The 27,450-nt window shown below is 42.8% G+C and overlaps 1 protein-coding gene across 8 annotated transcripts in view; it reads left to right on the top strand.

The window, feature by feature from the left end:
• TMEM182 (transmembrane protein 182) overlaps window positions 1-27,450 on the top strand; it is a 395,595-nt gene that overhangs the window by 146,515 nt on the left and 221,630 nt on the right. For all 8 annotated transcript variants that reach the window (XR_009566205.1, XR_009566203.1, XR_009566204.1 and 5 more), the window contains one exon: window positions 22,406-22,543. The gene's annotated coding sequence lies outside the window, so the exon portion shown is untranslated. The remainder of the gene's footprint in view (window positions 1-22,405; window positions 22,544-27,450) is intronic.

Raw genomic sequence — 27,450 nt, 5'->3', positions numbered from 1 at the left:
GAAAGAATGCCTGCGGGCAAGCCTGCTTTGATGACTGAATGACCATGAAAATTCACTGCCCGGTGCTTTGGTTAAAGGGAAAGCATCCAGACATGGTATAAAGGAACACACCATCCCATGTGAAACTCCACGAGGTTATAAAATCTTCATTCTTTAGCCTGCTTTGCCTTGACGTGTCAATCTCTCTCTGGGCCTCGGTTGGTTCCTCATTTGCAAAATGAAAGGGTTGACGAAATGAACTCTAAGATGTTGTAATTCAATAATTCCAGTGTTTTTTTTTTTTAATGAAGAAAGCCTTATATAGAAGCAATATGCAGCATAGTGAAAGTCACCTCAGATTGGGACAGCAGGCTTAGTCACCCACACGTAGTTTTTGAGGGACTAGTATGTGCTTGCCAGTGTTTTAGCGTTTTGGGATAAATCAGTCAACAACATAGAAAAACTGCACTGGTCTCGTGGAGTTGACAGCTGCTCAGAGGGCAGCGTGTGTGTGTGTGTGTGTGTGTGTGTGTGTGTGCGTGTGTGTACCATTTATGCCAATGAGGGCCATTGTGCAGACTGGCCACACCTATGCTGTTGACGGTGCTCATCTCCAGTAAAACTCACGTTCTATCGATGAAGTGTCTACTTGTGTTGGGGGCTTTCCAAGTTTTACTCTAATCCTTACAGTAACCCTGGAAGGTAGGTGTTATTATTCCACTTTATACGTAAGAACACTGATGCTCGGGGCTTTTGCACAAGCTGCCAAAGGCTACTTTAAAAAAGTGTAGAGAAGTTGGGATTTGCCCCAAAGCCCCTGACTCTTCCTCTGTGTCCTCATTCTTTGTCCTCAGTAACGGACACCCTCTTATGAGGGCAAGGCCAGAGAAACACTTCCACAGAACAATGTGCCATTATAAAGAGTTATATTTAAGGAAAACACGCTTAGTCATTTATTTAAGCTAATCCAACAAATACTCTTTTAGGAAGTCTAGGAAACACGCTGTGGCACATATACGCCTTTGCTTTTGGAGCTGGGCTGAATGAATAACATTGCTGGGGATAAAGGAGCATGGAGACTTGGCATTACTTGGTCTCCCCAGTGTGACAGCCTCCAGCGGAATCTAGCGCTGAGTTGATTCACAGCGACTGTCATGCCAGCGTAGTAGCTGGTGTCCCAGGCCAGGGCTTCATTCCGATGGCCAGCCTCCCCTGCTTCAATCCCTCAGATTGGAGCAGGTCTGTGTGCTTTTGTAGTCTCTTCATTTATTGATCAGCCCCTGTCGCGTCCGAGGTGGTCCTCACATGCAATTGAGCCCTCCACCTCCCAGACCTGCCTCCCTGCCTCTCCATAACCTCTGGACACCCTTTCACCTGGGCTGTCAGAATAATGAAGGCTTGACTTCAGTACTTTCCCTCATTTCTCTGTTCACTGCTCTGCGGGTTAATGCAGATTCCAGACTTCAACAAGCAGCTGTTAAACATGTCATTAACACGGCTTGGGCTGCAAATGAGACTCTGCTACTGGGATTACTCCGTGAGCTATAGTTTTGTGATGAGCTTTGTCAATCACAGCTGACCCGCTGTGTACCGAATAGAACTCAGATTATCTTCTTTCTTCGTCTGACTCTTGTCATTTTTTTCACAAAGAATTACTATTCTACTCCCCGAAAGATTGATTACTTGCACAAATAAGAGAGTCTGAGACATTAATACAAAATTCACAGGCTTTTCTTTATCTCAGACCTGCAACTCCCTCTACATTTCCTCCTGGTAATTATATTAGAATTGTGTACACTAGGAATTGCCATCTGATTATTATGAAACTAGTTTTGTCATGACAAAAATGAGCTTAAGTCTTGTTTTTTTGGAAAATGATCAGTACAGTGCACTGGATGGGAGAGAAGGAGATTAAATCCAACTTACTTTCATCCATGAATGCTTTCATCTCTTTTTCAAACACAGGAAATGATTACCACTGCTATAAGCTGCAGTTCATATGAGTGAAAAAGGATAAGGAAATATTGAAAATTCTGTAACCAACAGTAGGACATAATATAGGTCCCTGGCCCCCACTGAGCGACATGTACTTTATTTTTCCATACTGCCAATGTCAAGAGTTTCATATTTTAAAGGGAGTCTTACCTAGAGGTGTGACATTACAAACTGAGGAATAAACAAATTGACTTTTCTTTCATTTGGACTATTTTGTTTTTCATAGAAAATTAGAAGATAGTATTTATGAAAGCGAATAACTATGAGTTAAAGTGCAACATTCGTTCATGTTTATAATTTACAAAAAAGAGAAGGCAAAGCTCTCATTTCATTATATTATATTTTCCAATATGTCATCAGGTAGACAGAAAGCTCTTCAGGAGCAGTGACCACAGCCTATTGCCTTTACATCCCTGATATCTTGTATGCGGTAGCTATTTGATAGATAATTATTAAGTTAGTGAATGAATGAATGAATAAGTGTTCTGTGGGCGCATTACTGTGTGTTATCTTGAGATTAAAGAACTAAACACAGCTTATAGTTATTCGTGTAGAGAAACGTCAACTGTGTCCTTTCTCTCTGTTTCACACACACACACACATCCTAGCAAGGCTTACATGCCAGTTTACTTTCCAAATCAGTCTCTACAGTGGGCCTTCTAGTGAGAGTAGGTACTGAGACTCTCCTGTATCAGTTATCTATTGTCATTATAATGCTGTGTAACAGAACCACAAAACCTTCAGTGCACACAGCAAAGAGCATTTATTGCTTATATGTGTGGGCTCAGCTGGGGGCTCTGCTGATTGGGGCTGGGCCTGATCACGTGTCTGGGAGTTGGCTGCTGTGTGAGCTGAGATGGCCTCCACGTGGACAGACGGGACAGTTTGGCTCTGCTCCAAGTATCCCTCATCCCCCAGCTGGCCAGCCTGGGTGTGTCTCCTGTTGATGGCAGCATTGTCAGAGTAAGAAAGCCCAAGCCAGAAGGCTCCTGAGGCCTTGACTAGGGACTGACACGCCCACTCTCTTTTATTGGCCCAACTCAAATAGGAGGGTTGGAGGAATACACTCTGCCTTCATGAGAACTCCAAGCCACGTGACAAAGGGCATTTTTAGTGGGAGGGCTGAGGAGTTTGGCCATTTTTTCAAATTGCACATTTGCTATTACATGAATCCCTTAAAAACAAAGGATATCAGTTACAGTGAATCAAGTGCCTTGTCCTTCCTTCCGCTGACCTATTTGTAACTTCTAATCACAGGTGCAGAAAATGGAACTCTTCTGCCCAAATGAGGTGGAAGGAAGAAATGTACACCTTCCTCTTGTTTGGAATCAGTGTTTAGTTCTGGGCCACTTGAAAACACAAGCTTTTTCTGCAGCCTGCTGGCATTCTTTCTGCTCTGTAGATGTCAATAAAAGAGCAACAGAGACAGTGACAAGACTGCTCGCAGAGAAACAGAACAAAAGGTGAAAGGAAGGTGGGGACAATGTAGGCAAAAAGAAGCAGTGCAGAGACTTCTGCTCCAAAACCGGAGGCTCTAGCTGCTCTCCATCAGCCATGGCAGAGGTAGGAAAAGAAGAGACGTGGCTCTCAGGGATCAGCAAGGTGGTCGCTCAACAAAGCCCAGGACCCAAGGTTATTTGGATATTTCATATTTTGACCCATTTACATTTCATGAGCCCCAAATAGTGCTCCTCAGTATTCAGTTTTTTTCTCCATTGATTTTAATTAAGCTCACCATCGGTGCTCAACCCTGACGAACAGGGAGAGTGTTTTCTATCAACAAGCGATCTGGCTTCTGAAGCAGGATGTCTGGGGCTTGTCCACATCTCATTCAAATGTTTTCTCTTCCATCCTGTGATGTGATTCTTGGAATGTGACATGAAGACACATTCAGCTGCTGCAACATAAATATGTTCCGCTCTGTAGCTGTGAAAGTTACCAAATTATTCCTGATTCAGACATGTCATCTAGAACCTGGGATCAGTAGCTGCTGTGCGGGAAGCGGCGCTAGGTGCTGTTCATGATGGGACGTGCTTGCATACCTCCATTTAGATGTCAAATCACATGGGTCCCCTCTTGCTTTCCAGCATCTCCTCTTCATGTTAAGCCTCCAATTTTTATGTCTCTGACTAGATCAGGGAACAGATGTATTTATTTGGTGTTTAGTCCATTAATTGCGTTACTTGTTGAGAAGTGTCTGCTTCATCTTTATGATGAGGAATCCCAACGCAAAAAGCACAGAGCCAGATTCTTCTACTTATTCATCCAAAGATGGCTTCAAGGGGTGGATTAGGCTTATTGTTAGAGCAATGCCAGCCCAAGAACAGGGTTTCCAGGAGGTAGGTTAGGGTCACTTCATTACATAGTCTGTCTAGTTAAAAAGTGTACTTTGTGCAGTTTTAATAAGTGTACATTGGGAAATGAAAAACGTGGGTGCGATCAAAATCAGAACAACAGGACAGGGAGTTTGAATATAGTGTTAGCAAAGGCCACTGAGATTAGGTTCCCAGTGTTTTGAGTAATCCTACTTAGGTATAGAATTCTGGGAAAGAGAAAGGGAGAAAAAAAGGAAAAACACAAGGAGGGAGAAAATCAATTGGCCAAAATTCTCCTTCTGATTACAAAGTAAACATGTTTATTTTTTTAATGGGAAAAAAACCCTGCATTTCATTGGTTATCTATTGGCTGCATAATACATTACCCCAACATTTAGTGGCTTAAACAGTAACACTTATTATCTGACTGTTTCTGTGGGTCAGGAATTGGTGGCTGAGTGGAGAGTGTCTGCCTCAAGGTCTCCTGTGAGGTTGCAGTCAAGCCGGGGCTGTGGTCTTATCTGAAGGCTCCACCAGGAGTGGGAAGGGTGTAGGTGTGGATCTGTCTCTAAGCTCACCCAGGGGCGCTTAGTGACCTATCACACGGCTGCCTCACAATATGGCTCCAGCTTCCTCGGGACCAGCAGCCAGAGAAAGAGCAACAGAGCGCTCAGGATGGAAGCAGCAGTCTTTCTAAACCTAGTCTTGGAAGTGAACATCTGCTCAGTTCTCGTTGTTAGGAGCAAGTCAGTCAGTCTCACTCACCCTAAAGGAAGCAGGTGGCACAAAGGCCTCACTGGTGGGTGCTGGGAATTATTGGCAGCTGTGTTGGGAGGTGCCTGACACATACACAAAAGCACAGAGGAGACAAATCCTTAAAAATCATCTGTAATCTCATCACCCAGAGATAGTTATCTTTCAGTTTTAGGTACATATACATACAGACATTTTGCAATACTTTGGGATACATTTCTATCATTTTCCTTATAAAATCAGCTCATACTACGTGTAACTTTTTGAAACCCTTCACTTAATGGGTATTTAGTAAAAGAGAGAGCTTCTCATTATTCAACAAATGCATATATATTTGAAAACAAAAACAAACAAAAAATTTAAAAATGATCTGTAATTTCACTACTCTGATGTAACTGCTATTGGCCTTTTACAATACTTCAATCTTTTTTTCTTCATATTTATTTATCTGAAAATACACACATATAAACATGTTACCTATTATCATTTGGTAACCCAAATCCTGTTATTGCACCCAAACCTGGTCTTAGCACCGTATTTACAGTGTGTGTGTGCCTGGGGGGGAGCCAGTCTCTTCAGATAACTTATATTTATTGTCAGTATCATGGTTGTCACACATTGATGAACTTGATTAAACTGGCATTTTATATTTTGCCAGTATTGTATTTTGAAGTGCACTATCCAATATACATACTCATTAAAGTTAAGGATTACCTTTAAAATACAAATTTATTGTTCAAAAGAAAATAACAACATTTCAACAAAGTTGATCAGGTGATGTTTCATTATGCTCAGAATAAAAGGAGACAAATGGACAAGTTAAAGGTAAAAAAAAAATAGAATTCTTTCCTATTAAATGTAGAATTAGCATTTTTGTTTTTGCAAGATAGCATCATGTAGCACATTAAATTAATTTTGTTAAATGAACTTCTATTGGTTTGTGATCTTGTTTGTGTTTGATTTGAGCTTTACAGAGAGAGATATAAGAGGTTATGAACATAAAGAGTTTAGAGCCACTTAAATATTATTATTTAAATGACTTTGTGAGGCAAACATTTAATGATGGTTGGCTATTTACGAGAATTTTTCCCTTTAAGGCATGGGGGCGGATTCATTACTAATCTGCCCATGTTATTAGGAGTGCACTGATGTTTTGGACCACTTCTCTTGCTGCATCTAAGATCTCTCTTCATTATCATTGCCAATAACATCTTAATTCACAGTTATTTTTTCTTTCTTTTCATCCAGAATATCTATCTACTTAGTTAAGGTTGCATCGGCTAATAATAATATTTATCCCCCCCATCCTCTGCCAACTGATAGTATATATGTAGTATCAATTCAATAACAACGCAGAAATGTTTTCAACCATATACTAGGCACACTATTCCAGAAAAATTCTTCAGTCTAATGAAACATATACTTTAGAAAGGGAGATAGACTCTGTGTGTGTGTGTGTGTGTGTGTGTGTGTGTGTGTGTTTTAAATACTACTAAAGTATATTAAAATGTTAGATAGTGATAAGTTCTACAAAGAAAAATAAAGCAAGTGACACTGAAAGCTAATCTAATGAGCCTTGACTTTTCATTACTAGATCCCAAAGCCTGTCAGAGAGAGAGGTGGTCATCTGGTTTGTGTAAGGAGCCAGGACAGTACTGCTCAGAATTCTGTCTGCTCAGCACTGGCTGCGCACTGGAATCACCTGGAGAGCTTTAAAGATGCCGTGTCTGGATCCCACCCCCAAGAGCTTCTTTTGTAATTAGTCTGAGGAGCTCTGGCCTGAGTATTGGAATTTTTAACAGCGCCCTAGCCGATTTCCAGAAGCCAATCTCTAGCTCAAAGTATAAAGCTCCCAGGTGAGGCGTTTGTAGATTGGTCTCAGCATAGATTGGAGGGTGCCAGGCTCCTGCTTCAGGCTCCTCAGTTGCCCGCTCAGGCCACAGTGGTGTTGCTCGAAACTTCCGGATGGCAACTGCAAGAATCGCTCGTGGTGTGTGTTAAACCTCCAGATTCTTGGTATCCTCTCCTGATCTAGTGAGTCAGAATCTCCAGGAACAGGACTGGTGAAGTGTCCTGGCTCTTTCTAATGAGCAAAGTGCCCTTATAATTTCCTGGAGAGAAACATTATGATAGTCTCGTGTTAACATTTTACAACAAGCAGCAAAGGGATTCTTTGGTAAAGGGTCAGGGATGGTTCTGGAATACATATTGGGTTGTTTAGAGGTAATTCATGAGGGGAAGGGTTTTTAAGTTGACGGTGGGATTGTTCCTGGTACTGTGCATTTTCGGTGTTCTCTCTTGTTTTATGAAAGTTTCCTTTATCTTTGTTCTCACATAGAGTGATGGAGAATTTGTTACCATCTTTAACGACCTAGGAGGCACATTTGTAATGAAAGTATAATAAGCTTACATGTATTTAGTTAGGTGATATTTATTTATTTAAAGAAGATCTCAATTTTTATTTTTTATTTTTTAAAAATATTTATTTAGGGCTTCCCTGGTGGCGCAGTGGTTGAGAGTCTGCCTGCCGAAGCAGGGGACACGGGTTCGTGCCCTGGTCCGGGAAGATCCCACATGCCGTGGAGCGGCTGGGCCCGTGAGCCATGGCCGCTGAGCCTGCGCGTCCGGAGCCTGTGCTCCGCAACGGGAGAGGCCACAACAGTGAGAGGCCCACGTGCTGCAAAAAAAAAAAAAATTGTTTAAAGATCTCAGTTACAGCTGATGGAGAATCTGAGGCCAAAAAAGTAGGGAATTTAGGAGGACTTTACCTGATAGTACTGTTGGTCAGCAGCTGAGCAGTGTCCAGTTCTCTATGTTTCTGTGTATTCTTACTCTTGAGTTTTTCTACCTTGGCAAACATGGACTATTCCCCTTGTTTTCATTTCTGAATTATCCTGACCATTTGCCTGACTGTCCTTAGCCTGTAGCTTGAGTGCTATTTTCCTTCTGCAACTTAAAATATGCTTCTAAGGTTACAGAATAATAGAGTTCTTTTTTTTTTTTTTTTTCGATACGCAGGCCTCTCCCTGTTGTGGCCTCTCCCGTTGCGGAGCACAGGCTCCGGACGCGCAGGCTGAGAGGCCATGGCTCATGGGCCCAGCTGCTCCGCGGCATGTGGGATCCTCCCGGACCGGGGCACGAACCCGTGTCCCCTGCATCAGCAGGCGGACTCTCATCCACTGCGCCACCAGGGAAGCCAAATAGAGTTCTTTTTAGTAATGAATTAGTCTGGGTATTTTTACTTCATCCTCCCTTAATTAAAAATTGTGAGATAATTTTGCAAACATGTGGATTATGGAACAACGAAAACTTTGTTTTTTAGACAAGTACTTCATGTAGATTTGAATGGTCAGATAGGATTTATAATCCAGCTTGCTGAGGGCGATGGTGAAAGCGTTTCACTCTGAGACAGTAGGAAGATCGTTTCTGTCCCAGGACTACAGGGGAGGGAACGGAATAGTTTGGTCATGTCAAGAGAAAACTACTGCTTTCAGGAGATAAACTTTCTTCATCACTGATTTTCTGTTATTAACTTATTGTCAGGTTTGAGCTTTTTCTTGTTGTGCTCATCTGTCTAGAAGTGGATGCGTGGAAGAGAAGTGATTCACACAAAGTCACAGGCAGCACGTGGTGGTGAGAGAAAAGTAAAACCAGAATTCCACCAAGCAGGTTATTTACACGGTTGGTCCATTTGGGGTAGGAGGTCTAGACCCTTTGGCAACAGTCAGGATTTAACTCGTCTAGACAAAAACGTGACAGCTCTTAGCAGGGGTCTTCCTTCCTTAGCAGGGCTTTTCCCCCTGCCTCGCGCACACGACTGTCTCTCAGTTTCATTCCTGAGGTCTAGGCTTACACATCACCTCCTCAGAGAGGCCTGGCACTGCTCTAAGCTCCTGTCCCTAATTTTCTTCATGCTACTTGGCACTGTTTGTGGCTATGTGAGCATTTGGTGATTTTATGTCTCCCCCGGTAGCCTCCAGTTCACAAGAGCAGAGACGGTATCATTTCCCCAGTCCTCTGTTTTCGGTGCCTAGAGCAATACTAATTATTCCCGAGGGAACAGAAGAGTGGACCAGGGCATGGAGGCTGTTTCCTCCACCTGGAAGGCCACGTCCCCAACCTTTCTCTCTGAGATACTAAAACAAAACTCAGCGCTATTGTGTAAATATCATTTTTTGTTGTGAAAAGTTGCTGTACTTTCTTCTGCTAATAGAATGGTCATTTCCATTTATGTTCCTTAAGCTCTTGCATATGTTTCTATAATTATAGTGGATGCTGAAAGCTCGTTAGTTTTATTTTTCTCTAGCCCTATAACACCCACACTGTAGACCCCTTCGTGGCATAATTGTGTCTTGTTCAGCTTCAGGTCCCTTTCACATAGTGGATGGTGGACGCATCAGCATTGTGGATGGCAGGTAGAAGGATGAGGGAGGGAGAGGTTCTGGGGGAGACGAAAGCTGCAGTGGATGCAAAAGCAGCAAAACATTGAGCCCTTTACCAAGGCAAGGGACTTCTGGGTATGTACTATTTTGTAAGAAGGTGGTTTTAGAGTTTTCTAAGTCATTTCCATTTCCGAGGCTTCATAGAAGCAATTGATGCAGGTTGTAGCCATACTTCTCAGAGCTAGTTGATTTTGAACTAGTGCTATTTCCTGTCTGAGCCCCGATTCCTCATATGTAAACTGCCTCCTATGTATCAATAAGTGCCTCCTTTTTATGAGAAATATCCCATACCTCATGTCATCTTGGGCTGTATTGTGTCTCTTTCTGAGGATGCCGGGAACTGCTGCTTCTGGCCAATGATCGGCAGCCGTGTACTGTTGGTGATGAGTGTGTAGGAACTTTATTTGAACTGTACAATGAAGGTTGATTACACTTTGTCTCACAGCGATCAAAGCAGTCACATTGGCAGGCGTGTCCACCGAGAAACCACATGTCCTGAACTTGGCTGGTGAAAAAGAGTGTGATGAATTCACCCCCTCAGGATCCTGGGGGAGCTGGTATTTGTGCCATTAGCCGTTTTATTATGAGGCAGTTTACTTTTGGAGCGCAATCAAAAAGACCTTTAGTTTGTCAAGTATCAAAAGACTTTCCTATAAAATGCCACCTGATTTTTTAAAAAATGTAGTATTGAAAGTCAGTATGACAACAAATCTTCAGACTTGTGCGAATTTTTAGCCTTTACTGCTTTCTCTCTCTCTCTTTTTTTATCCTTTACTGCTTTGCGTTTATCATTATTATTTTTGCTTCTGCTCTGAGTACTGTTTTTCCCAGTTTATGCATTTCTGCATATCCGATGGGTAGGGGCAGTCGTGGTGTCAGTGGTAGTTAGAAGTCGTGAGATGAGATGCAGACAGGATGAGGACACAGAATCAGAGGGAGAGCCCGTGAAGCTATGCTTACAGCTGGCAAACCTAAGGACTTCCGGAATTTCTCTAAGCAGCAGGCTTTGGGGCTCAGCTGCAGGCAGCCCAGCACCAGAGCTAGCAGTAACACCAAAAACTTTAGCTGAAGTTAAAGCGTTCTGCTCATCACCGATAGCCCCGCAGCCCATGCTAATGAGAGGGATAAAAGAAAATTAGAAATAAAAGGCCATTTGGTGTGGAGCACACACCAAGAGGGAAAACAGGAATTCGGTAGGCTCTCCTGGTCTGCCTTTGCCTGCTAAGGCAAATCAGCCATCTCTCTGTTGCGTGAAGGCCGTTCCCCCTGCAGCCCTCCAGAAGAAACGCTGAGCCTGCCCCCCTTTTCCTGAAGCATTTGGAAGTCTGAACACTCCATTTCTCGCCCCTGCCAGCTTTTGAAAATTGGCCTCTCCCCTCCTTGGGATTTAGCAGCAGAGTCAGCAGTGACTCCACAAAGCCCCTTGCACACTGGGGGTTAAGGCCGAGGGTAGGGGCTGGAGTTTTCAGGAGTAAGCAGAATCTTAATGCCCTCGCCCCAGATGGCAAGAGGAAATGAAAATATACACCTGAGTGTATTTGCGTGACTTTGGGGCTGCAGGGCTGGCGGTGCTTCCAGCCACACAAGGGCTGCCCACGCTAATAACTATAATCAGACCCAAATTATGCACTGCCAACTGATTTACTTATTTCCCCGTCAGAAAGACAATGCCTCACCAACAAGTCGCAGACAGTCCTTTCCCTGTAAAGGCCGGGGTGCTCGATGTACATTCCGAGCCACACGCGGGAGTGCCGAGGAGCCAGCTACCACGGCTCTTTAATCAGGAGTGTTTGTTGATTTGAGCAGAGGCCCTATGCTGTGAAATGAAAACAGAAAACCAAATTTTCTTGAGCAATCTTGCTGTTCCTGCTTCAGGTGCTAGGCCATTTCACTAAAGCAGCTCAGACGAGAATGTCATTAGTTCTTAAGCCCCAGGTGAATTTGCCACTGTTCCACATGATTAAGCCAGATAATTGTGTGTTGATAGCGAATGTGGTTGGTGAAATACAATTTCTAGGACCTTCCTAAACAAACACAATGTAAGAGTGAGTCAGAGTGCTGTCATTTCAGTCCTTTGTCACAGGTTTTGCACGGCAGACATCTCTGGTGAGGGCTGGCGGGTAATTCAGTGGCGATGGCCATCCCTGGGTTCTTAAAGGTGACCTGGCATGGAAAGTGCATCACACATCATTCTGCATTTGTTTAGGGGAGAAAAAAAAAAAAAAATCTCGTTAGAGGGCCGGCTCCTACCGGTACCTTGTTTTGGACCCTGAATGTAAATGCTTACTTTAAGTTTGTTTTAAAAAGCATTCGTGATTTCAGAGATCCTTTCTGAAGTGTGTAAAAATACCGACGTCTCCAATGATAAAAACAACAACAACATCTGCCAATGGCAAAATATAGTCGACTTTCGGGGCCAAGTTTTCGGAAGCAGCCAATGTGTTTGCACGTGTGATTTTCTTTCTCACATATAAGTTTCTGTGGATACGAAAATGTCTATTTGTATTTACAAATCAGGTGTCTGTGTCTTCAGTGGCTTTTCCCGCACCTACATATCGAGGTGTCTGTGTCTTCAATGGCTTTTCCTGCACCTAGATATCAAGGCTTTTACCATTTGTGGTGTGAAGGTGGAAGGTTTTTAATTTGTTGATGGTGGTGTTTGGCATGGGAACTTGGTGATTTTATTATCTATATTTTAAAAGCAAATTTACTTTTCAGAGGGATCATTTTTCCTGGCAATGTGTGCATTGTTTTATTCCCCCCTTCCCCTCAAAATTAAAAAAAAAAATTATAACATAGTATATTCTGATAGGTTTTTGCGTACAAAGTGCTCATTTGATCCTTACGAAAGAGGACAGCCATTGACGTCCAAAGCAAAAAGAATAAAAGCTGAAAATGGAAGCCAAACTAGAAGGTCAGGAAAACAACAGCCCTTTGGCTGGTGTGAGAAAATACACACATCTGAAGTGGGCACAGCTGTGTGGTCGAGGGCTGGCTGCTAATGTGGGCGCTTCACAGTCAACAGCAACAGTCAAAATCACGACTGTGAAAAATGCACAACGAAGCCCCAGAGCCCTAGCAGGTATGGAGACAGGATTTCCTCTCTCACATCCCCACTGAACACTCGCAGTGATGGAGAGGTCCTTGCCTGTGGCATGTAGGGTAGTCCTGTGTGCGTCAGGGCTGCAGCACGGTAACCACCTGAGGATGATTGGAAATGCTTTGCCTGGCCATCATTTTGGGCCATCGCTCAGATGCCTTCCAGGGCTGCAGCCACCACCCCCACAGTCTCTGCTCCAGCAGCTGCGGCCACATCGGGATCGAGCATGTCCCCCTGGTGAGTCCTTTCTTCCAGGCATCCTTGGATGGCTTGGTCTTCCAGCTCTTCCAAACTCCTCATAAGATACTTGTTGCAATTGTTGTCCCCTTTGTCAAGGGAGGGGAAGAAAAATTTTGGAGGGTAGAAGACAGATAATCCAGGACAGAATTGTTTCGAAAGGAGGTAGCCCTGTGACAGCAGAGTTGGTGGTGGGTTTCTTCTTTTCTGTGCAGTCGGCAAAAGTCCCAGTGGAAATGGCTGGCAGCCAGAAGGGGGCGCAGCTGAGAGACCCTGCCTGACATGGTGCCTGTAACTCCTCCACTCATCCCTCCTTCAGTTAGAGCACATGGAAACCTGACGCTCTTCGTCTTAAACACTTGGGTTATCATACAGGCATGAAGACCCAATCACTGGGCAAGACCCAGCCTTGACACTGGGAAAGCACCACCCTAGGTGAGAATTCCCGGGATCAGCTGTGACTTTGGACAACTCACTTCGTCAACACGCTCTTCAGTTTTCTCATTTGTAAAATGGGAAACAAGGTGAGAGTACATCTCATTTATTTATCTGCTCTGGAAGTCCAGGATTCTTTCTAAGTGATATTGGACCATTAAGCTTTGGTGGAGAAAGAATAGAGTTGGGAAGGCAGTGGGACTCCGGGCACAAGAAACTTCGAAGTAGAATAAAAGTATAAGATCCTAAAGTAGGGTTGAGGGAAGATGCTTCGTCGCGCATGATGTGGGCTGTTCATGGCTGAGAAGGTGCTGGAAACGAGGGCAGCTTGCTAACCCGTGGCTGACTCTGCCAGCAAGATGATGTTGACCCTATCCAGAGTGGGAAAGCATCCCCTGCTTTCGAAGATCAACAAATTCCAGGAGATGAGGCACCTTGGGTACAAGGAAACCTTAGTAACAGCCTGAAGCCCTGCAGAGGTGTTGGAGTTATTACTAGAAGACAGCTCGGTTGCCAGAACAACAAGCACAGAGGAAGCTGGGTCAGAATGCAGTCCAGGGGATCAGCGGGGACCTTTTAACACTTTAAAAATTAGGATGATGGAGAGAGAAAAGGATCTGTCAGGCTTGAGAACTCTGCCTAACATTCCAGCATCCTGAAAAATTCCGCAGTCTACATGGGGCCGTGTCGTGCTAAGCATAAAGGCGTTTTAAAAAGTAAAGTTAGGGCTTCCCTGGTGGCGCAGTGGTTGAGAGTCCGCCTGCCGATGCAGGGAATGCGGGTTCGTGCCCCGGTCCGGGAGGATCCCACATACCGCGGAGCGGCTGGGCCCGTGAGCCATGGCCGCTGAGCCTGCGCGTCCGGAGCCTGTGCTCCGCAACGGGAGAGGCCACAGCCGTGAGAGGCCCGCGTACCGCAAAAAAAAAAAAAAAAAAAAAAAGTAAATTTAAAATTATTGAAAATGGGACGATAGGTTTAAAAAAGTAGAAAGTAGTAAACGGTCAGCTCTGAATCTGGCGTTAGGCATGTTTGTACGGCTAGTTCAGATTTATGTCCATTTCAAAACACGTCTAAAAAAAGTTGCTGGTCTCCTTTATTTTAACTTCACAGGAAATCTTTCTGTTGAAGACTGTAGTGTATGGGTCTCTGGGAGCAGAGGGAATAAGGCAGTTGGCAAAGCTAATTCCGCCCGAAATCTTGAGCCTGACCTTCTGAAAGAGTGGTGACCAAGCATGTCCAGACTCGCTGCCCACAGCTGGCACATGTCCCCTCACCACGGAGCAGGGGCTGCTCTACCAAGTGGCAAACAGAGTTGAAGCTGGAGCCAAATCACTGGTCCAAGACCTTGGGTGTTTCCTTCACAAAGTGTAGCCCATGTTTAACGTGGAAAAGGGAGGGATGCAGTTGTTCTCTAATGAGAAGCTGGGGTACTGTACTTGTCCACTGGGAGACGGGGGCTATAACCGCGTGATTTCTATGACCAGGAATGGCAGGGATGCTGCTAAACTCACCCGCTCTGTACACAAGGCATCTCTGGCCTCTCTCCCCAGCCGCTTTGCCCCTCCTAGCCTTACCCATTTATGTCTATTAATGCCACTAAAATGGGGGGAAATGGCTGCATTTTCCCCCAGAAGAGTATAGGGAGGGCTATAAATCAGAGACTAGGTAAGCGAGACTAAACCCCAATCCCATCAGAATGATTAGATTCTGTCCTACAAAGTACTTCATTTGAACATCACTCCTGTGAGTTCTTAGATGTAATATTTGTGGCTCAGAAATGCTTTTTCTTTGTTAAGTGATTGCAGCCAAAGGAAAGGAAATGTGTGGCAGCCAGCGTTTTAAAATGAACCATTGTGGCCCTTAGCATTTTATAAGGAATCATAAATTTCAGCTGACAGCTTATTTCTTGATTCCTTTCTAATTAGAGACTTAATAATATATATTTCTTGAAGGAGAAAGTGGCCTGGGCTCTTATGATGCCAGAATCTTTGCTAAAAGAAAACAACCGAGGCCAATGTCAAACCTACGATGGATTCAGTGCATCAGAGAGGTCCTGGACATCGTGCTACTAAATTAAGGGGAAACCAGAAGCATGTTTTAATACTTTCAAATAATTTTGTCTAAATAGCCTTGCTCACTCCTTAAACAGCTAAATCTTTTTAATGCCTCTCAAAAAGGGTTCCAAATGGATTTAAATGGGTTTGATGAATGTGAAATTTCCCTCTCTACTTGTAACATTTCCAGAAATAGTGCAATTAATTTGATTTGCCTATAGGTACAAATCATTAGTAAATTGGGTGCTTCTGTTTGAAGAGATTTCAGTCTTATTTAATCCTTTCAAATCAATGGGTTTTGGTCAAAAATAATCATTCTGTGAATTTTGAGACATCAATCCTCAGTACTGGATTTTTCTATTGTTTTAATACTGTACATCAGAAATTTCGTTAAACTGTCTAATAACTAGGCATCTCCTTTGTGATAAGGACTTTTCACGTGCACTCATCATAAGAGCTTCTCATGCTATTAACAGTTCTTTAGGTCAAAATGTTTTAGGTTCTCTCTTGAATTTTTTTCTTTTATTTACTGGAGTCAGCTCGGCATGAGCCTGCTTGAATGGTTTACTCATCTTTCAGCAGGACTCAAATGTCGGGATTCAGACATGTCTCAAATAATCTCCTTAGGATTTTATTCAAATGAACCCTCAAAAACTATTCTCTAGGTGTTTAGACAGGAATTGAGCCTTGCTGAGGATGAGAATGTGCTCACCTGGAAGCTTTGGAATATTTTTGGGAGAAGCCTTTCCATTAGGAAATGCAGTCATTTCATGCTCAACGTCAGGGATCCTATGCAGAAAAACAGATATCTGCCTGAAAACACTCAGTGGATGGTCATTTTCCGTTACCATAAATGGGAAAAATTATGGCCTTCCATGTGAACACAAAATCCCTAGCTAATGTCCTGAATACAATGCAAGTACTCTAAGTGTCCCACATAGCTGTAACAAGCCACTGTGTTAAGATGCACAATGTAAGCTCTACTTCCAGATCACTAATAATATATTACCTAGGCTGTTAGCCAACAGTTGTTTTTACTGCTGCTCCATGGCCACTCTTAGCTCCAACATTTAAAGCACATATTCTTTCTGATGACACTTGGTGTGAATTTTAGCATAACTACCCATGATTCTGTGAGTTGCATATGGACTGTAATTCAAGGCTTTTCTGCATATTGCTTGGTTACGCAATTGCTTGGTATGTTGTATTGAGTTTGGGGAATATAAAAATAATACTTCTATATGAACTTTTGTCAGAAAACATTATATTGGAAGATGAAGATAAGTTATGTAGTTTTAAAATTAAAAAGCCAAAGAAGGATTGCTTCTGGCCATGCTGAAGTAATCAACCTGCACTCATGCCATAGATACCTAGAAAACTAGACAAAATCCATGAAATGATTTTTTTAAAGACATTGAACACCAGGCACTGCAGGACTAGGATACTGAAGAAGAGGGAAACAAACAAAGTGAGTGCTATGGACGCCCCAGTTTGCTGCTTGGAGTTCTTTAAAACTGGAGTGTAAGGAGGAAGAACTTAGGCAGAGAAGAGTGGCCTTACTGAGCTGACAAGACAGAGATTGTAGTACAGGTAGTTTCATGTGGCTGGAATTTTCAAAGCAGAGTACCACTGAGGAGAGAGAGAGGGAAGAGGGAGAGAGAGGGAGAGGGAAGGAGAGAGAGAGGAAAGAAGAGAGAAGAGAGAACCCTTACAGGAGTTTCCTCAAGACTTTCTATGTACTAAACTGTACATGCATAGAGTAAAACTCCATGATCAGGACAAAAAAATAATGACTAGTGAGTTGTAAGCTGAATACTTCCAGAGCTCACGCAGAGCTGGGAGGCAATCACATTCCAGCTGGTCTGAGTGAAGAAATTCTATTGCCTTTGCAGGGCCTTCAATAGAGACCTCAGCAGAGTGAGGTCTTGTTAGTATGGCTAAACTGCCCTCAATAAAGACTACTGTAGGCCCACCCTGATATAGCTTAAAAACAAGCTTCCAAAGGAAAAAAATAACCTGCTAATAACTGTCTGCCAGAACAAAGCTCAACACTTTACATAAAGGCCACAAAATCAAGCACTCAACAATGTAACAACCACAATGTGCAGCATCTAATAAAAATTACTAGACATTTGAAGAAGGAGAATGTGGCCCATACCTGGAGAAAAATCAGTCAATAGAAACAGACACAGAAATGACAGAGATGATACAATTAGCAGATAAGAGATATAAAATGTTATTATAAATATATCCAAGAATTTAAAGGAAAATCATGAGCATAATGGAGATAGAAATGGAAACAATAAAAAGGAAGAAATTGAAACCATAGAACTGAAAACACAATATCTGAAATGAGAAATTCACTGTATAGGATTAACAGCAGATTAGACATTGCAGAAGAAAAGATCAGTAAATTTGAAGGCAAGACAATAGGAAACAGTGAAACAAAGTACAGGCGTAAAAAGGCTAAAAAGTGGACCGACCTGAAAGACAATACTAACTGGCCTATCATATGTGTATTTTGAATCCTAGCAGGAAAAAGAGAGAAGGGTGCTACAAAATAATTCAAGAATAATGGCCTAAAATTTTCAAGTATAATAAAACTTATAAACCCATTGATCCAAGAAACTCAAAAATCTCAAGTAGGATAAACAGTAAGGTACCTGGTAATGAAATTCATGAAAACCAGTGACAAAGTCAAAAATTTTGAAATCTGATAGAAAAAAAATGCATATTATATTAAGGGGAGTGAAGAAAAGAGTTAGTGCCAATTCTGTTAAGAAACTATGCAAGCCCAGAGTCAATGAAACATTTTTTAAATGCTGAAAGAACAAAAAATGTCAATGTAGAATTCTACATCCTGTGGGGGGGAAAAAAAAAAACCCTTGAAAATAAAGGTAATAAATAAAGACACTTTAAGAAAAACAAATGCTGAGAGAATTTGTCATCAGCAGACCTGCACTACAAGAAACATGAAGGGAAGTTCTCTGGGCCAAATATAAGTAATACCAGATGGAAACTTGGATCTACACAAAAGAGTGAAGAATGTCAAAGATGTTAAATATATGGGTAAATGTTAAATAGTATTTTTTCATTTTTACAGTTATTTAAAAGATAATTGTCTACAGCTAGGAAACTAATAACAACGTATTGTGGGGTTTCTAACATATGCAAAAATATGTGACAAAAATAGTACAGAAGTTGGGAAGTGGGAAAGAGAAGTGTACCCTTGTAAGATTCTTGTGCTATATGTCATGATATAGTATTATTTTAAGGTAAATAAACTCTAAGATAAAGATGCATATTTTAGATGCTAGAGCAATCACTAAGGGGCAAAACAAAGAGAGATAGCTAAAAACAAAACAAACAGACGAGCAAAACCAAACAAAACAAAACACTACCAGGAGTTATCCTACCAGGAAAATATTCAGCAGAGAGACGTTTTGCTGGGTATATCTGGAGATGGATTTATTTGAAGTGTTTGTTCACAGAGTAAAGTTATCTTTATTTTTAAACTCATTCCACAAAAATGTACAAGTGCTACTACACGTCTGCTCGTTGCTGTAGCAGGCAAAGGACTAGAAAGGGCAGAATACCCCACGGAGCTTGGGCAGCTCACAAGGGCTTTCCTGAAAAAGAGTCAAAACTTCATGTGGTTTTGTTTAAATGAAGCCTGTGGAAAGAGGGAGTCTTCTGAAAAAACAAAGCAAAGTGAACAAATAGCACCATTGTATTTACTTCTGGTTGCAGGAGGGACAGGAGTGGTCTCCTCTGAGCATTCTCTCCCGCAGGGGATGGAGCAGGGTGGGAACTCTGGGAGCCTGTGGACCCTGCGTGCCCCTCCTTGTCTGACGTTTGGCACAGATGTCCAAGGAAGAGCTACGGCCCTTCAATCACGTGATGCAGTTAAGCTTCTTCACCAAGGCCCTTTTCCACCCCTCCATCTCTATTGTGTGATGACGTCTAAGGTAATTAGGACAGTCGTTGTGTGGTGATCTTACTCGAGCCGTTTATTTTAGTAAAATTCCCTTATTGTGGACTGAATGTCTGTGTCCCCAGAAAATTCATATGTTGCAGTGCTAACCCCCAGGGGGACTGTTTTTGGAAACGAGACCTCTAAGGAAGTAATTTGGGTTAAATGAGAGGGCAAGGGTGGCCCCGATCCAATGCGATGAGTGTCGCCATGAGAGACACATGAGACGTGTGTGTGTGTGTGTGTGTGTGTGTGTGTGTGTGTGTGTGTGTGTACACTGAGGAAAAGGCCATGTGAAGGACAACAAAAAGGTAGCTGCCTGCCACCCAAGATGAGAGCTCTCACCAGACGTCAGCCCCACGGGCAACTTGATCATGAACTTCTAGCCTCCAGAACTGTGAGGAAATCCATTTCTGTCCTTTAAGCTCCCCAGTCTGTGATAGTAGTTATAGCCGCCTGAGGATACTAATATATCCCTGAACAATCTAAGCAGGGCATTTTAAAACCATGAGCCTCATGTCATTTGTGACCTCGCCAACTGAAGTTTGGGGAACGATTGGTGCTTTTCCCATCGCTCCTGGGGTCAGAATCGTGTTCCCCTCCATCCGGGCTGGGCCTTCAGTCACCTTCTGTCAGCAGTCAGGCAGGGCCATGGGACTGCTGGGCACCAGCCCACTGAACCTGGAGAAGACGCGGTCCCAGGGGCCTCCTTGCCTTCTCTTCCTTTTAGTTACTTTTTACCTTTTCATCTTAAGCGCGTATTGTTTCCGCACTATCGTTCTGCTTTCCCTGCCTGTCAACATGCTCCAATCAGAAGCGAGTTGTGTTGGTGTTTCTTGCCTGTAAACTGAAGTGCAGATTTTACGTGTGCTAGGTTATTTGAGTTTCCCCACCCTTATCTCTAGGGAGTATTTCCTGGTAATATGAAGAGACGCTTATAAAAGGATTTCATAGTTTTCAGTCTTGGCCTCTCTTCCTCAAGCTAGGTACTTTTGTAAACAGTGACCAAGTAAGAAAAAACAAACAAAAAAACCAAAGAAAAGGTTTTTGAATATTCTTTCCATTGACTGTGTTAAAAAAAAGACCCTCCCTCTGACAGCCAGTTCTTAGCATAACATTCAATATATAGTAAGTGTTCATATAGTAAATGTTCAATAAAAATCAGTGTGTAGGGAATGAATACATTCTGAAATGAACTGTCATAACTGTCTGAAGCTCAATTTGAAAGTGATGATTCTAGGGAATTCCCTGGGGGTCCAGTGGTTAAGGCTCCACACTTCCACAGCAGGGGGCTCGGGTTCGATCTCTGATCGGGGAGCTAAGTTCCCGCAAGCTGTGTGGCACGAGGCCCCCCCCCGCCACCGCCAAAAAAAGGGATGATTCCAAATCATACTGTCCTTTATAAGCTTTTGAAATTCACAGGTTAAGAAATATTTCGATATTTAAATTAAAGCTTTTTCCCAAGGTAATTTTCCTACATGGTGAAAGAAAAATCTTTAATTAATTGAGTAATTTGACCTCCATAAAAACAAAGAGCAGTTGAGCTTTTCCTAAGCGAGTCCACCTAACAGGACTATGTGGGTGGATGCATGGGACCCAGCGCACGTTTCCTTGGTTCATCGCTGACCCTCACTCGTCAGGTTCACTCGTGTGAACATGGGTCCCGGTCACCACTGTTTGTGTGCCTGCTGGCTTTTCCTTATACCATAGAACTTCAGGGAAAATAGCAAGAGATCCAATGTCCTTCAGGAGATGACTTTTGTTACTAATGCCTGATGAGAGGTATTCAAAACAGACATTTTCTTTTGAACCATCCACTTGTACAATGTGTATTATTCCCCCACATACACACACACTTTCTTTGTCCCTAACTTGTTGGCCCTTACTCCACCTGCAATAATCCATTAACTTTTCAATGTTGGGAGGTATAGGTAATAAGTTAGAATAGAAGCTACCTCTTTGGATATCATAAAGCAAAGCTTCCCGTGTCAGGGTTAAATGTTTATTCTATACCCTAACGTGATGTAACCCATTGATGTTTTCAAATGAACGCTGCATAGGGGCAGCCCTACAGCAGCGTCTGGGAGGGCGCTGGTTGGATTTCATGTGAAATGCACAAGCCTGAGTCTTCTTTGTAATAGCAGATGACATCTTCATGTTTTAAAAGGTCTTCTGTCTTGATGGAAGGATTAGAATATACAAGGCAAGAACATGTGTTAAACCCTTTCTTTTGACAGCAAGGGAAGTAAAATGAGGGAAGCTGATTAGTTTATAGGGTCTCAGTTTTGTTTCACTGCTCACATCCTGGAAGGCCTGTCCTCAGAGGTATGGAGATGTCACAGGTTGCCCCAGGTCACAGTATTGCCTACATCAGCAGTCAGGGTCAAAGCATTGCCTACATCAGCCGTCGGGCTCAGAACAGTGTTTACAAAAAAATGTCAATATGGGAAACGGGTGCTGTGGACTTTTCTCGTGGGACATGCTTCCACACCCAAGTGCGTGTCTCTGCCACGTCCTGACTTGCATCAGAAAACCAAGAAAACAACAAATGGTTTCACTTCCTTTTCTTCCCCTTCCCATTTCGAATCCCAACGTTTTGGTCCACATTACCTTATTTTGCAGGAAAACAAAACAACAAAAAAAAAAAACCTTTGCAAACCTGCCAGGAGACAGAGAGGCAGGAAGAATATTAAGCAAGGAAGAACACTTCTGAGTTGAGCTGGCAAAAGCCACTGTGTTTGCTGGCGGGGAGCAGATGAAAGCGATCTGCACACTTCATTTCCCTATGGGGCCTGCCTGTATGAGAGCAATTCAGGGTCCACTGCACACAGCGATGGAACGTCCCTTCCACACCAGCCTGCCCCCCGTGGTCTTTATCAAATTTAAATGACCTGTGCCCACCAGGACAGATGTATACAGTTGTGCGTGTTGGCTAGGTATGCCGCATCTTAGATGCTGGTAGACTTCTTATGCATGAAACTATGGATTGGTGGCTCAGGATACAAATTATATTTTAATATGATCAGCAAGGTTTCAGGTAGACCCCCCAAGGTTCCCAGCTTTGGGGATTTGACTTGTTTTTGAGCTCAGAATCCTGAATACTTCTAAAATCCATCTTCCAGGTACAACTCTGATGGAATGACTCACCTAATAAATCGTCTTGTCAGGGAGTCGGAGAGCTGCAGTGTAGTGTTCAGCACGGCTTAGACAGCCACCCGCCACCTAATCAGAACAACAGTCCTGCCCTGCAGCTGATGAAGGTAAGCACCGTAATGCACTCAGTCCAGTGGGAAAGTTCCAGCTCTCCACACATCTGGGATTGAAAGCTTCCCTGTGATCACTCACTCTCAGTAGAAGGTCTCAACCCTTTGCATTGCCATGTGTGGGATCTCTGGATGCCCCAAGAATCCGCCACCAGCTAGGACAGTCCTTTTTTTCCCTTCCTTTTCTTTTCTCATCCTTTTTTTTGTTACTTTCCGAAGGGGTCTACAAGGAAGGGTACCAGTAGCAAGAGGCCTGTGTCCTGGCTGGAAAGGGTGTTGCAAACGCATTAGGAGTTTGGGTGAAGGTGAAAGCTGTCAGGCTGTGAAAAATGGCATCGGTGTTGACTGACCTGAAATAGGGCTGTAAAGTTCTATTCCTCACAAAGGCAAGATATATTATTGCTGTAACGCCATTATTCCGCTCCATCACTTCTAAACCTTGTTCCCATTATCTGCAAGTTAAATATAACCCAATGTAAAAACAGGAAGGACAGCGCCGAGTTGTCCAGCTTAACAGCACACACTTAAAACATAATAGAGCACTTGTTACTGTATTTTATGGAACGGAAACTCCAAATGTAAAGATGTATTAAGGAAATATCTCAAAGTTATTAGGGAAGGATATTTACAATTACAGATTGCTTTATATTATGCTTTTATGAACATCTCAGGAAATGAAATAGCCCTCAGCTGTAGAGAGTGAAGAGCGAGGTAATTTTCCTTAATACGGGTGATAAAATTAATCTGATTGAAATCGCGGGTGATTATTTCTCAGAATACTGAGTGGCAGTACAATCACTTACACTCTTTTATATTTTTTTAGTCAAAGCTCGGGTAGATGAAAGCTAATTACAAAGTAGTGATGTGAAGCGCTAAGGAAATAGTTTGTATAGCACAGAACAGGCACGGCTAATTGGGGTTTGTGATTACACAGATTGTTGTTAAGGAGAATTAACTACCAGCAGTCTCTCCTGCAAAGCTTCTCATCAAGGCAAAGTAAAAATAGACACTAGATCTGTTATTTATCTAATTATGCCTTGGATATTTTCACAACCATGTTACACACCCTCAAATGGTTGGTTGTTCAAAAACTTTCGGTCCCACGCTGCTTGTGATCAAAGCGGCGATATGAATTTTTTGACACCGGGCACTCCCCAGATCACTTTCCCCAAATCCCTGTTCACAGGGGACGTCCATTGAAGCCTTCGGCGTGGGGAGGCTGGGTGGGGATTACTGCGCCTGCTGGTACAGAGGATGTGATGATAGGGGGCGGTCCTGTGTGATAGAGCTTTATGGATACGTAGACGCCACCGGTTCAACGTGTTTATATCAGAGGTGACCTTATCGCAGGCAACGTAGTAACTTCAGGAGAGCTTTGAGGCCTTCAGTGGGTAAAAATGAATTCATCAGAAAGGCACCAGATCCCCTTGACCTATAGCAATAACGTATTGCCTCCTTCTCGTGGTCATGCTCCTAATCCTTATATGTCCCTGAAAGCCCTCATTTATAGGATTTGTTGAAGCTTGTATCAGAGTCCGTTGAAGAAATAATTAGTTCTAATGACCACCTGTTTAATCAGTCTTCCTTCCTTCCTTCCATCCTTCCCTCCTTCCTTTTTTTTTCTTTTCTTTCTTTCTTTCTTTCTTTCTTTCTTTCTTTCTTTTTCTTTCTTTCTTTCCTTCTTTCCTTCTTCTTTCCTTCCTTTTTCTTTCTTTCTTTCTTTTTCTTTCTTTCCTTCTTCCTTCTTTCCTTCCTTTTTCTTTCTTTCTTTCTTTCTCTTTCTTTCTTTTTTCTTTCCTTCCTTCCTTCCTTCCTTCCTTCCTTCCTTCCTTCCTTTCTGTCTTCCTTCCTTTCTTTTCTTTCTTTCTTTCTTTCTGTCTGTCTGTCTTTTAAAATTTGTTGGCCACACGGCATGTGGGATCTTAGTTCCCTGACCAGGAATCGAACCCATGCCCCCTGCAGTGGCAGCTGGGAGTCTTACCCACTGGACTGCCAGGGAAGCCCCTAATCGGTACTTCTTGAATTGAGGGCCAGGACAGTAAAAACTGCCGGCAGGAGCTCCAGCAGAAGCCCCATCACATGCTCGCTATCCTGTCTTTACCTGTCTCCCTCCTACTCTGTGAAGCCTGGAGCCCTCTCATCACCAGCCTGGTGTTTTGCTGTCCTGCCATCCTCCCTCCCTTTCAGTCCTGCACTCCTTCGTTTAACGATTATCGAGGGCCTCCTCCATGGGCAGGACCCTGGGTCCTCTCCAGGAGGGAAAATCGCCTCATCACTCGCTTTTGTAAGATCATGGGGATCTCACCCATCTTCTCCTGGCCCTGCTGGCGGTGGCTTTGGGAGGTTACTGTGAGCCTGTGGGACGTGTGGAGGGATGGAGAAGACGCCTTGAAGGCAAAGCTCTGTGAATCAAACAGTTGTAAAGGCAGTGCCATAAGTATGCCATTATGAAAGGCACTTCCTAGAATAATTCTGCCTCAGATGAAATGCAGATTTATTGACAAGGTGATATTTTCTGAAGACAAGGTGTCTTCTGGAAGTCTCATTTGAATGGTGACAAACAGCATCTCTCAGGATGTGAGCGGGTGCGAGAGTAAGTGCTTAGCGTGGGAGCATCGCTGTTTGGCTTGGTGATACCCCTCCGCTGCACAGACCAAACGTAATAGCTTCACAGATTGCTTTAATAGACCGAAGATCAACCAGCAGCATGCATTGGTAACACAGCTTAGAGATCTCAACTCCTGCTTATTTGCTTATGGTTTCTTTTCTTCTTTCTCACTGGTCTGCTTTTTGTTTAACCTTCGTAATGAAAATGACCAAGTTGCTTCGGGAAATTATGCACTCGGTTTAATTTTGAACGTGGGGAGAGCAGGAGGGAAACACACAGTCTCTCCTTCCTTTGCTCTGGTTAGCATCTGAGAAAGTTCTCCTTGTGTGGATAAATATAGCTAGTTCCTAAAATTGTATTTCCCGCATTCCTCTTCTTATTAACAGTTTTGCTATGACGAATATGCTAGGCAGCAGTCTGTGGATGATATCTGCAATTTCACTGCCTTCCTATGTGAAAAGAAGATAAAAATTATATTATATGGTTGTATGCAAATGACAGAGGCCCTGGCTTTGTGCTTCAGTAATTCTTATATGTGCCTCTTCCTTGTACACTTCAAATGACAGGTACTGGAAATTAAATCGTTTCCAATAAAAATCCTGTAACCGAAATGAATCCCCACTGTATAATTAGGATATCTCGACCATAAAAGGTGATCATGTGTCTTCCATTTTTGAAGAAACCCCTCTCCCTGATCAGCATTGATGGAACCCTGGACAGATTAGATCTTTAATTCTTATGAAAGAGACATAATACTCATCCTTTACAATGAGCCTTCTGTTGGGGCGACAGGCTTAAGCTGACACTGTTCCCAAGGATCAGAACTGTGTTCCATGATTCATATGAGAGACAGGAAATAAAACATAAAGTGGGGGGGGGGGGGAAGGTCTCTGCATTATATTAGACACACATGGAAGAAGTATTGTCTTCCCCAGATGCCAAGAGGTACCTCCAACATCTAACCCACGAAGATGGCCCACTTTGGTGTGTAACGTCTTGGGGCCACTGTGGGGTGTCATGGATCCTGAACTTCCCATTCTTACCATCTGATCAAAACAAAATCGTAACTTCAGGCTAACATCTCTCTACTCACTACTAATGCAGTGTCTCTCCCAACATGGTAGAGGCAAGGTGTAAAGATGTGGGGATGAGAAACCAGGATTCAGATCCTGGCTGGCCCCCTGGCAGGTCCCTAGCTGGGACTCCTTGGGCAGGTTATTATTGGTTCCAGTCCCCATTTCCCCACCTGAAAAATGTTGACGTCAAGAGACCTCTATATGGATCAAATAAGTTAGCCTGCCCAACAGCTGTAGAACCTCTTTGTTCTGGTTTGCTCAGACCTTGGAGGATGGTTTTAGGCCAGAAGATGGAGCCCCTCAAAGTTTTGCTATTCTTTAGATGCAGGCAGGTCAGGTCAGTGGTAATGGATACTCAAGGCAAGCCATTTAGAAGAGAAAACGCCGTCAACAATGATGAAGAAACAGAAAATTTTAAAAGAGAGAGAAGGTACTGAAAATTTGTTAGCAAAGCTCATGAGCTGTGAATCCTCTAAACTGTCAGCATAACAATGAGTAACAGTAGTTTGGTTCCAATTTTCTGTAATTTATTTATAATATGACGAGCCCCCTGTCCCTTGTCAAAAAAATCTACAAATCACTCCTAAAACACAAATAATCGTCACATTAAGAGGAACAAATTATAACACTGAAATATGTCCTTGGGCTGGAAACAAGGAAACAATGTAAAAGAGGAATTGCACACTACAAAAATATGGCCTAATGATACGTATTAAAATAATTACACATAGTTAGCAATTCTCCTCAGATAATTGATTGAACTTGGTCCCATGACTGTCGAGTTTGCCAGCTCTCTGGATATTTCTGTTTCAGAGGATTTTGACATTGATGTCATTTTTTTCTCCTCACAAAGTGGGGGGGGGAAAAAAGGAAAAGTCAGAATTTGCTCATAGACTTAGATAAAACAGAAATTCAGCCCATAGATGCAAACACAAATTTTTGTAAATGTAAAATTAAGACAGATATTTAATATCTGGATTAAAGGTTATTTACTGAATCTCTGGACAAATATTATACAATGTATTCTAATCTAGAAATATTTTAAATTCAATGATGCCAGATTCACTGTGATTATTGTTATAAGAGATGTCTAAATATATTACAAATATTCATATAACACCTCAATGTTAAGAATTTTATGTTACAATATTTTGCAGTTTTAAATACATTCCAACTTAATATTCCCTGCTGACTACTAGGCAATTGTAAAATTTGGAATT

Source organism: Globicephala melas, chromosome 12 (genome assembly GCF_963455315.2).
Source record: "Globicephala melas chromosome 12, mGloMel1.2, whole genome shotgun sequence".
Classification (NCBI taxonomy): Eukaryota; Metazoa; Chordata; class Mammalia; order Artiodactyla; family Delphinidae; genus Globicephala; species Globicephala melas.
The sequence above is the reverse complement of the archived record's forward strand: the minus strand, read 5'-3'. Positions and strand labels throughout refer to the sequence as shown.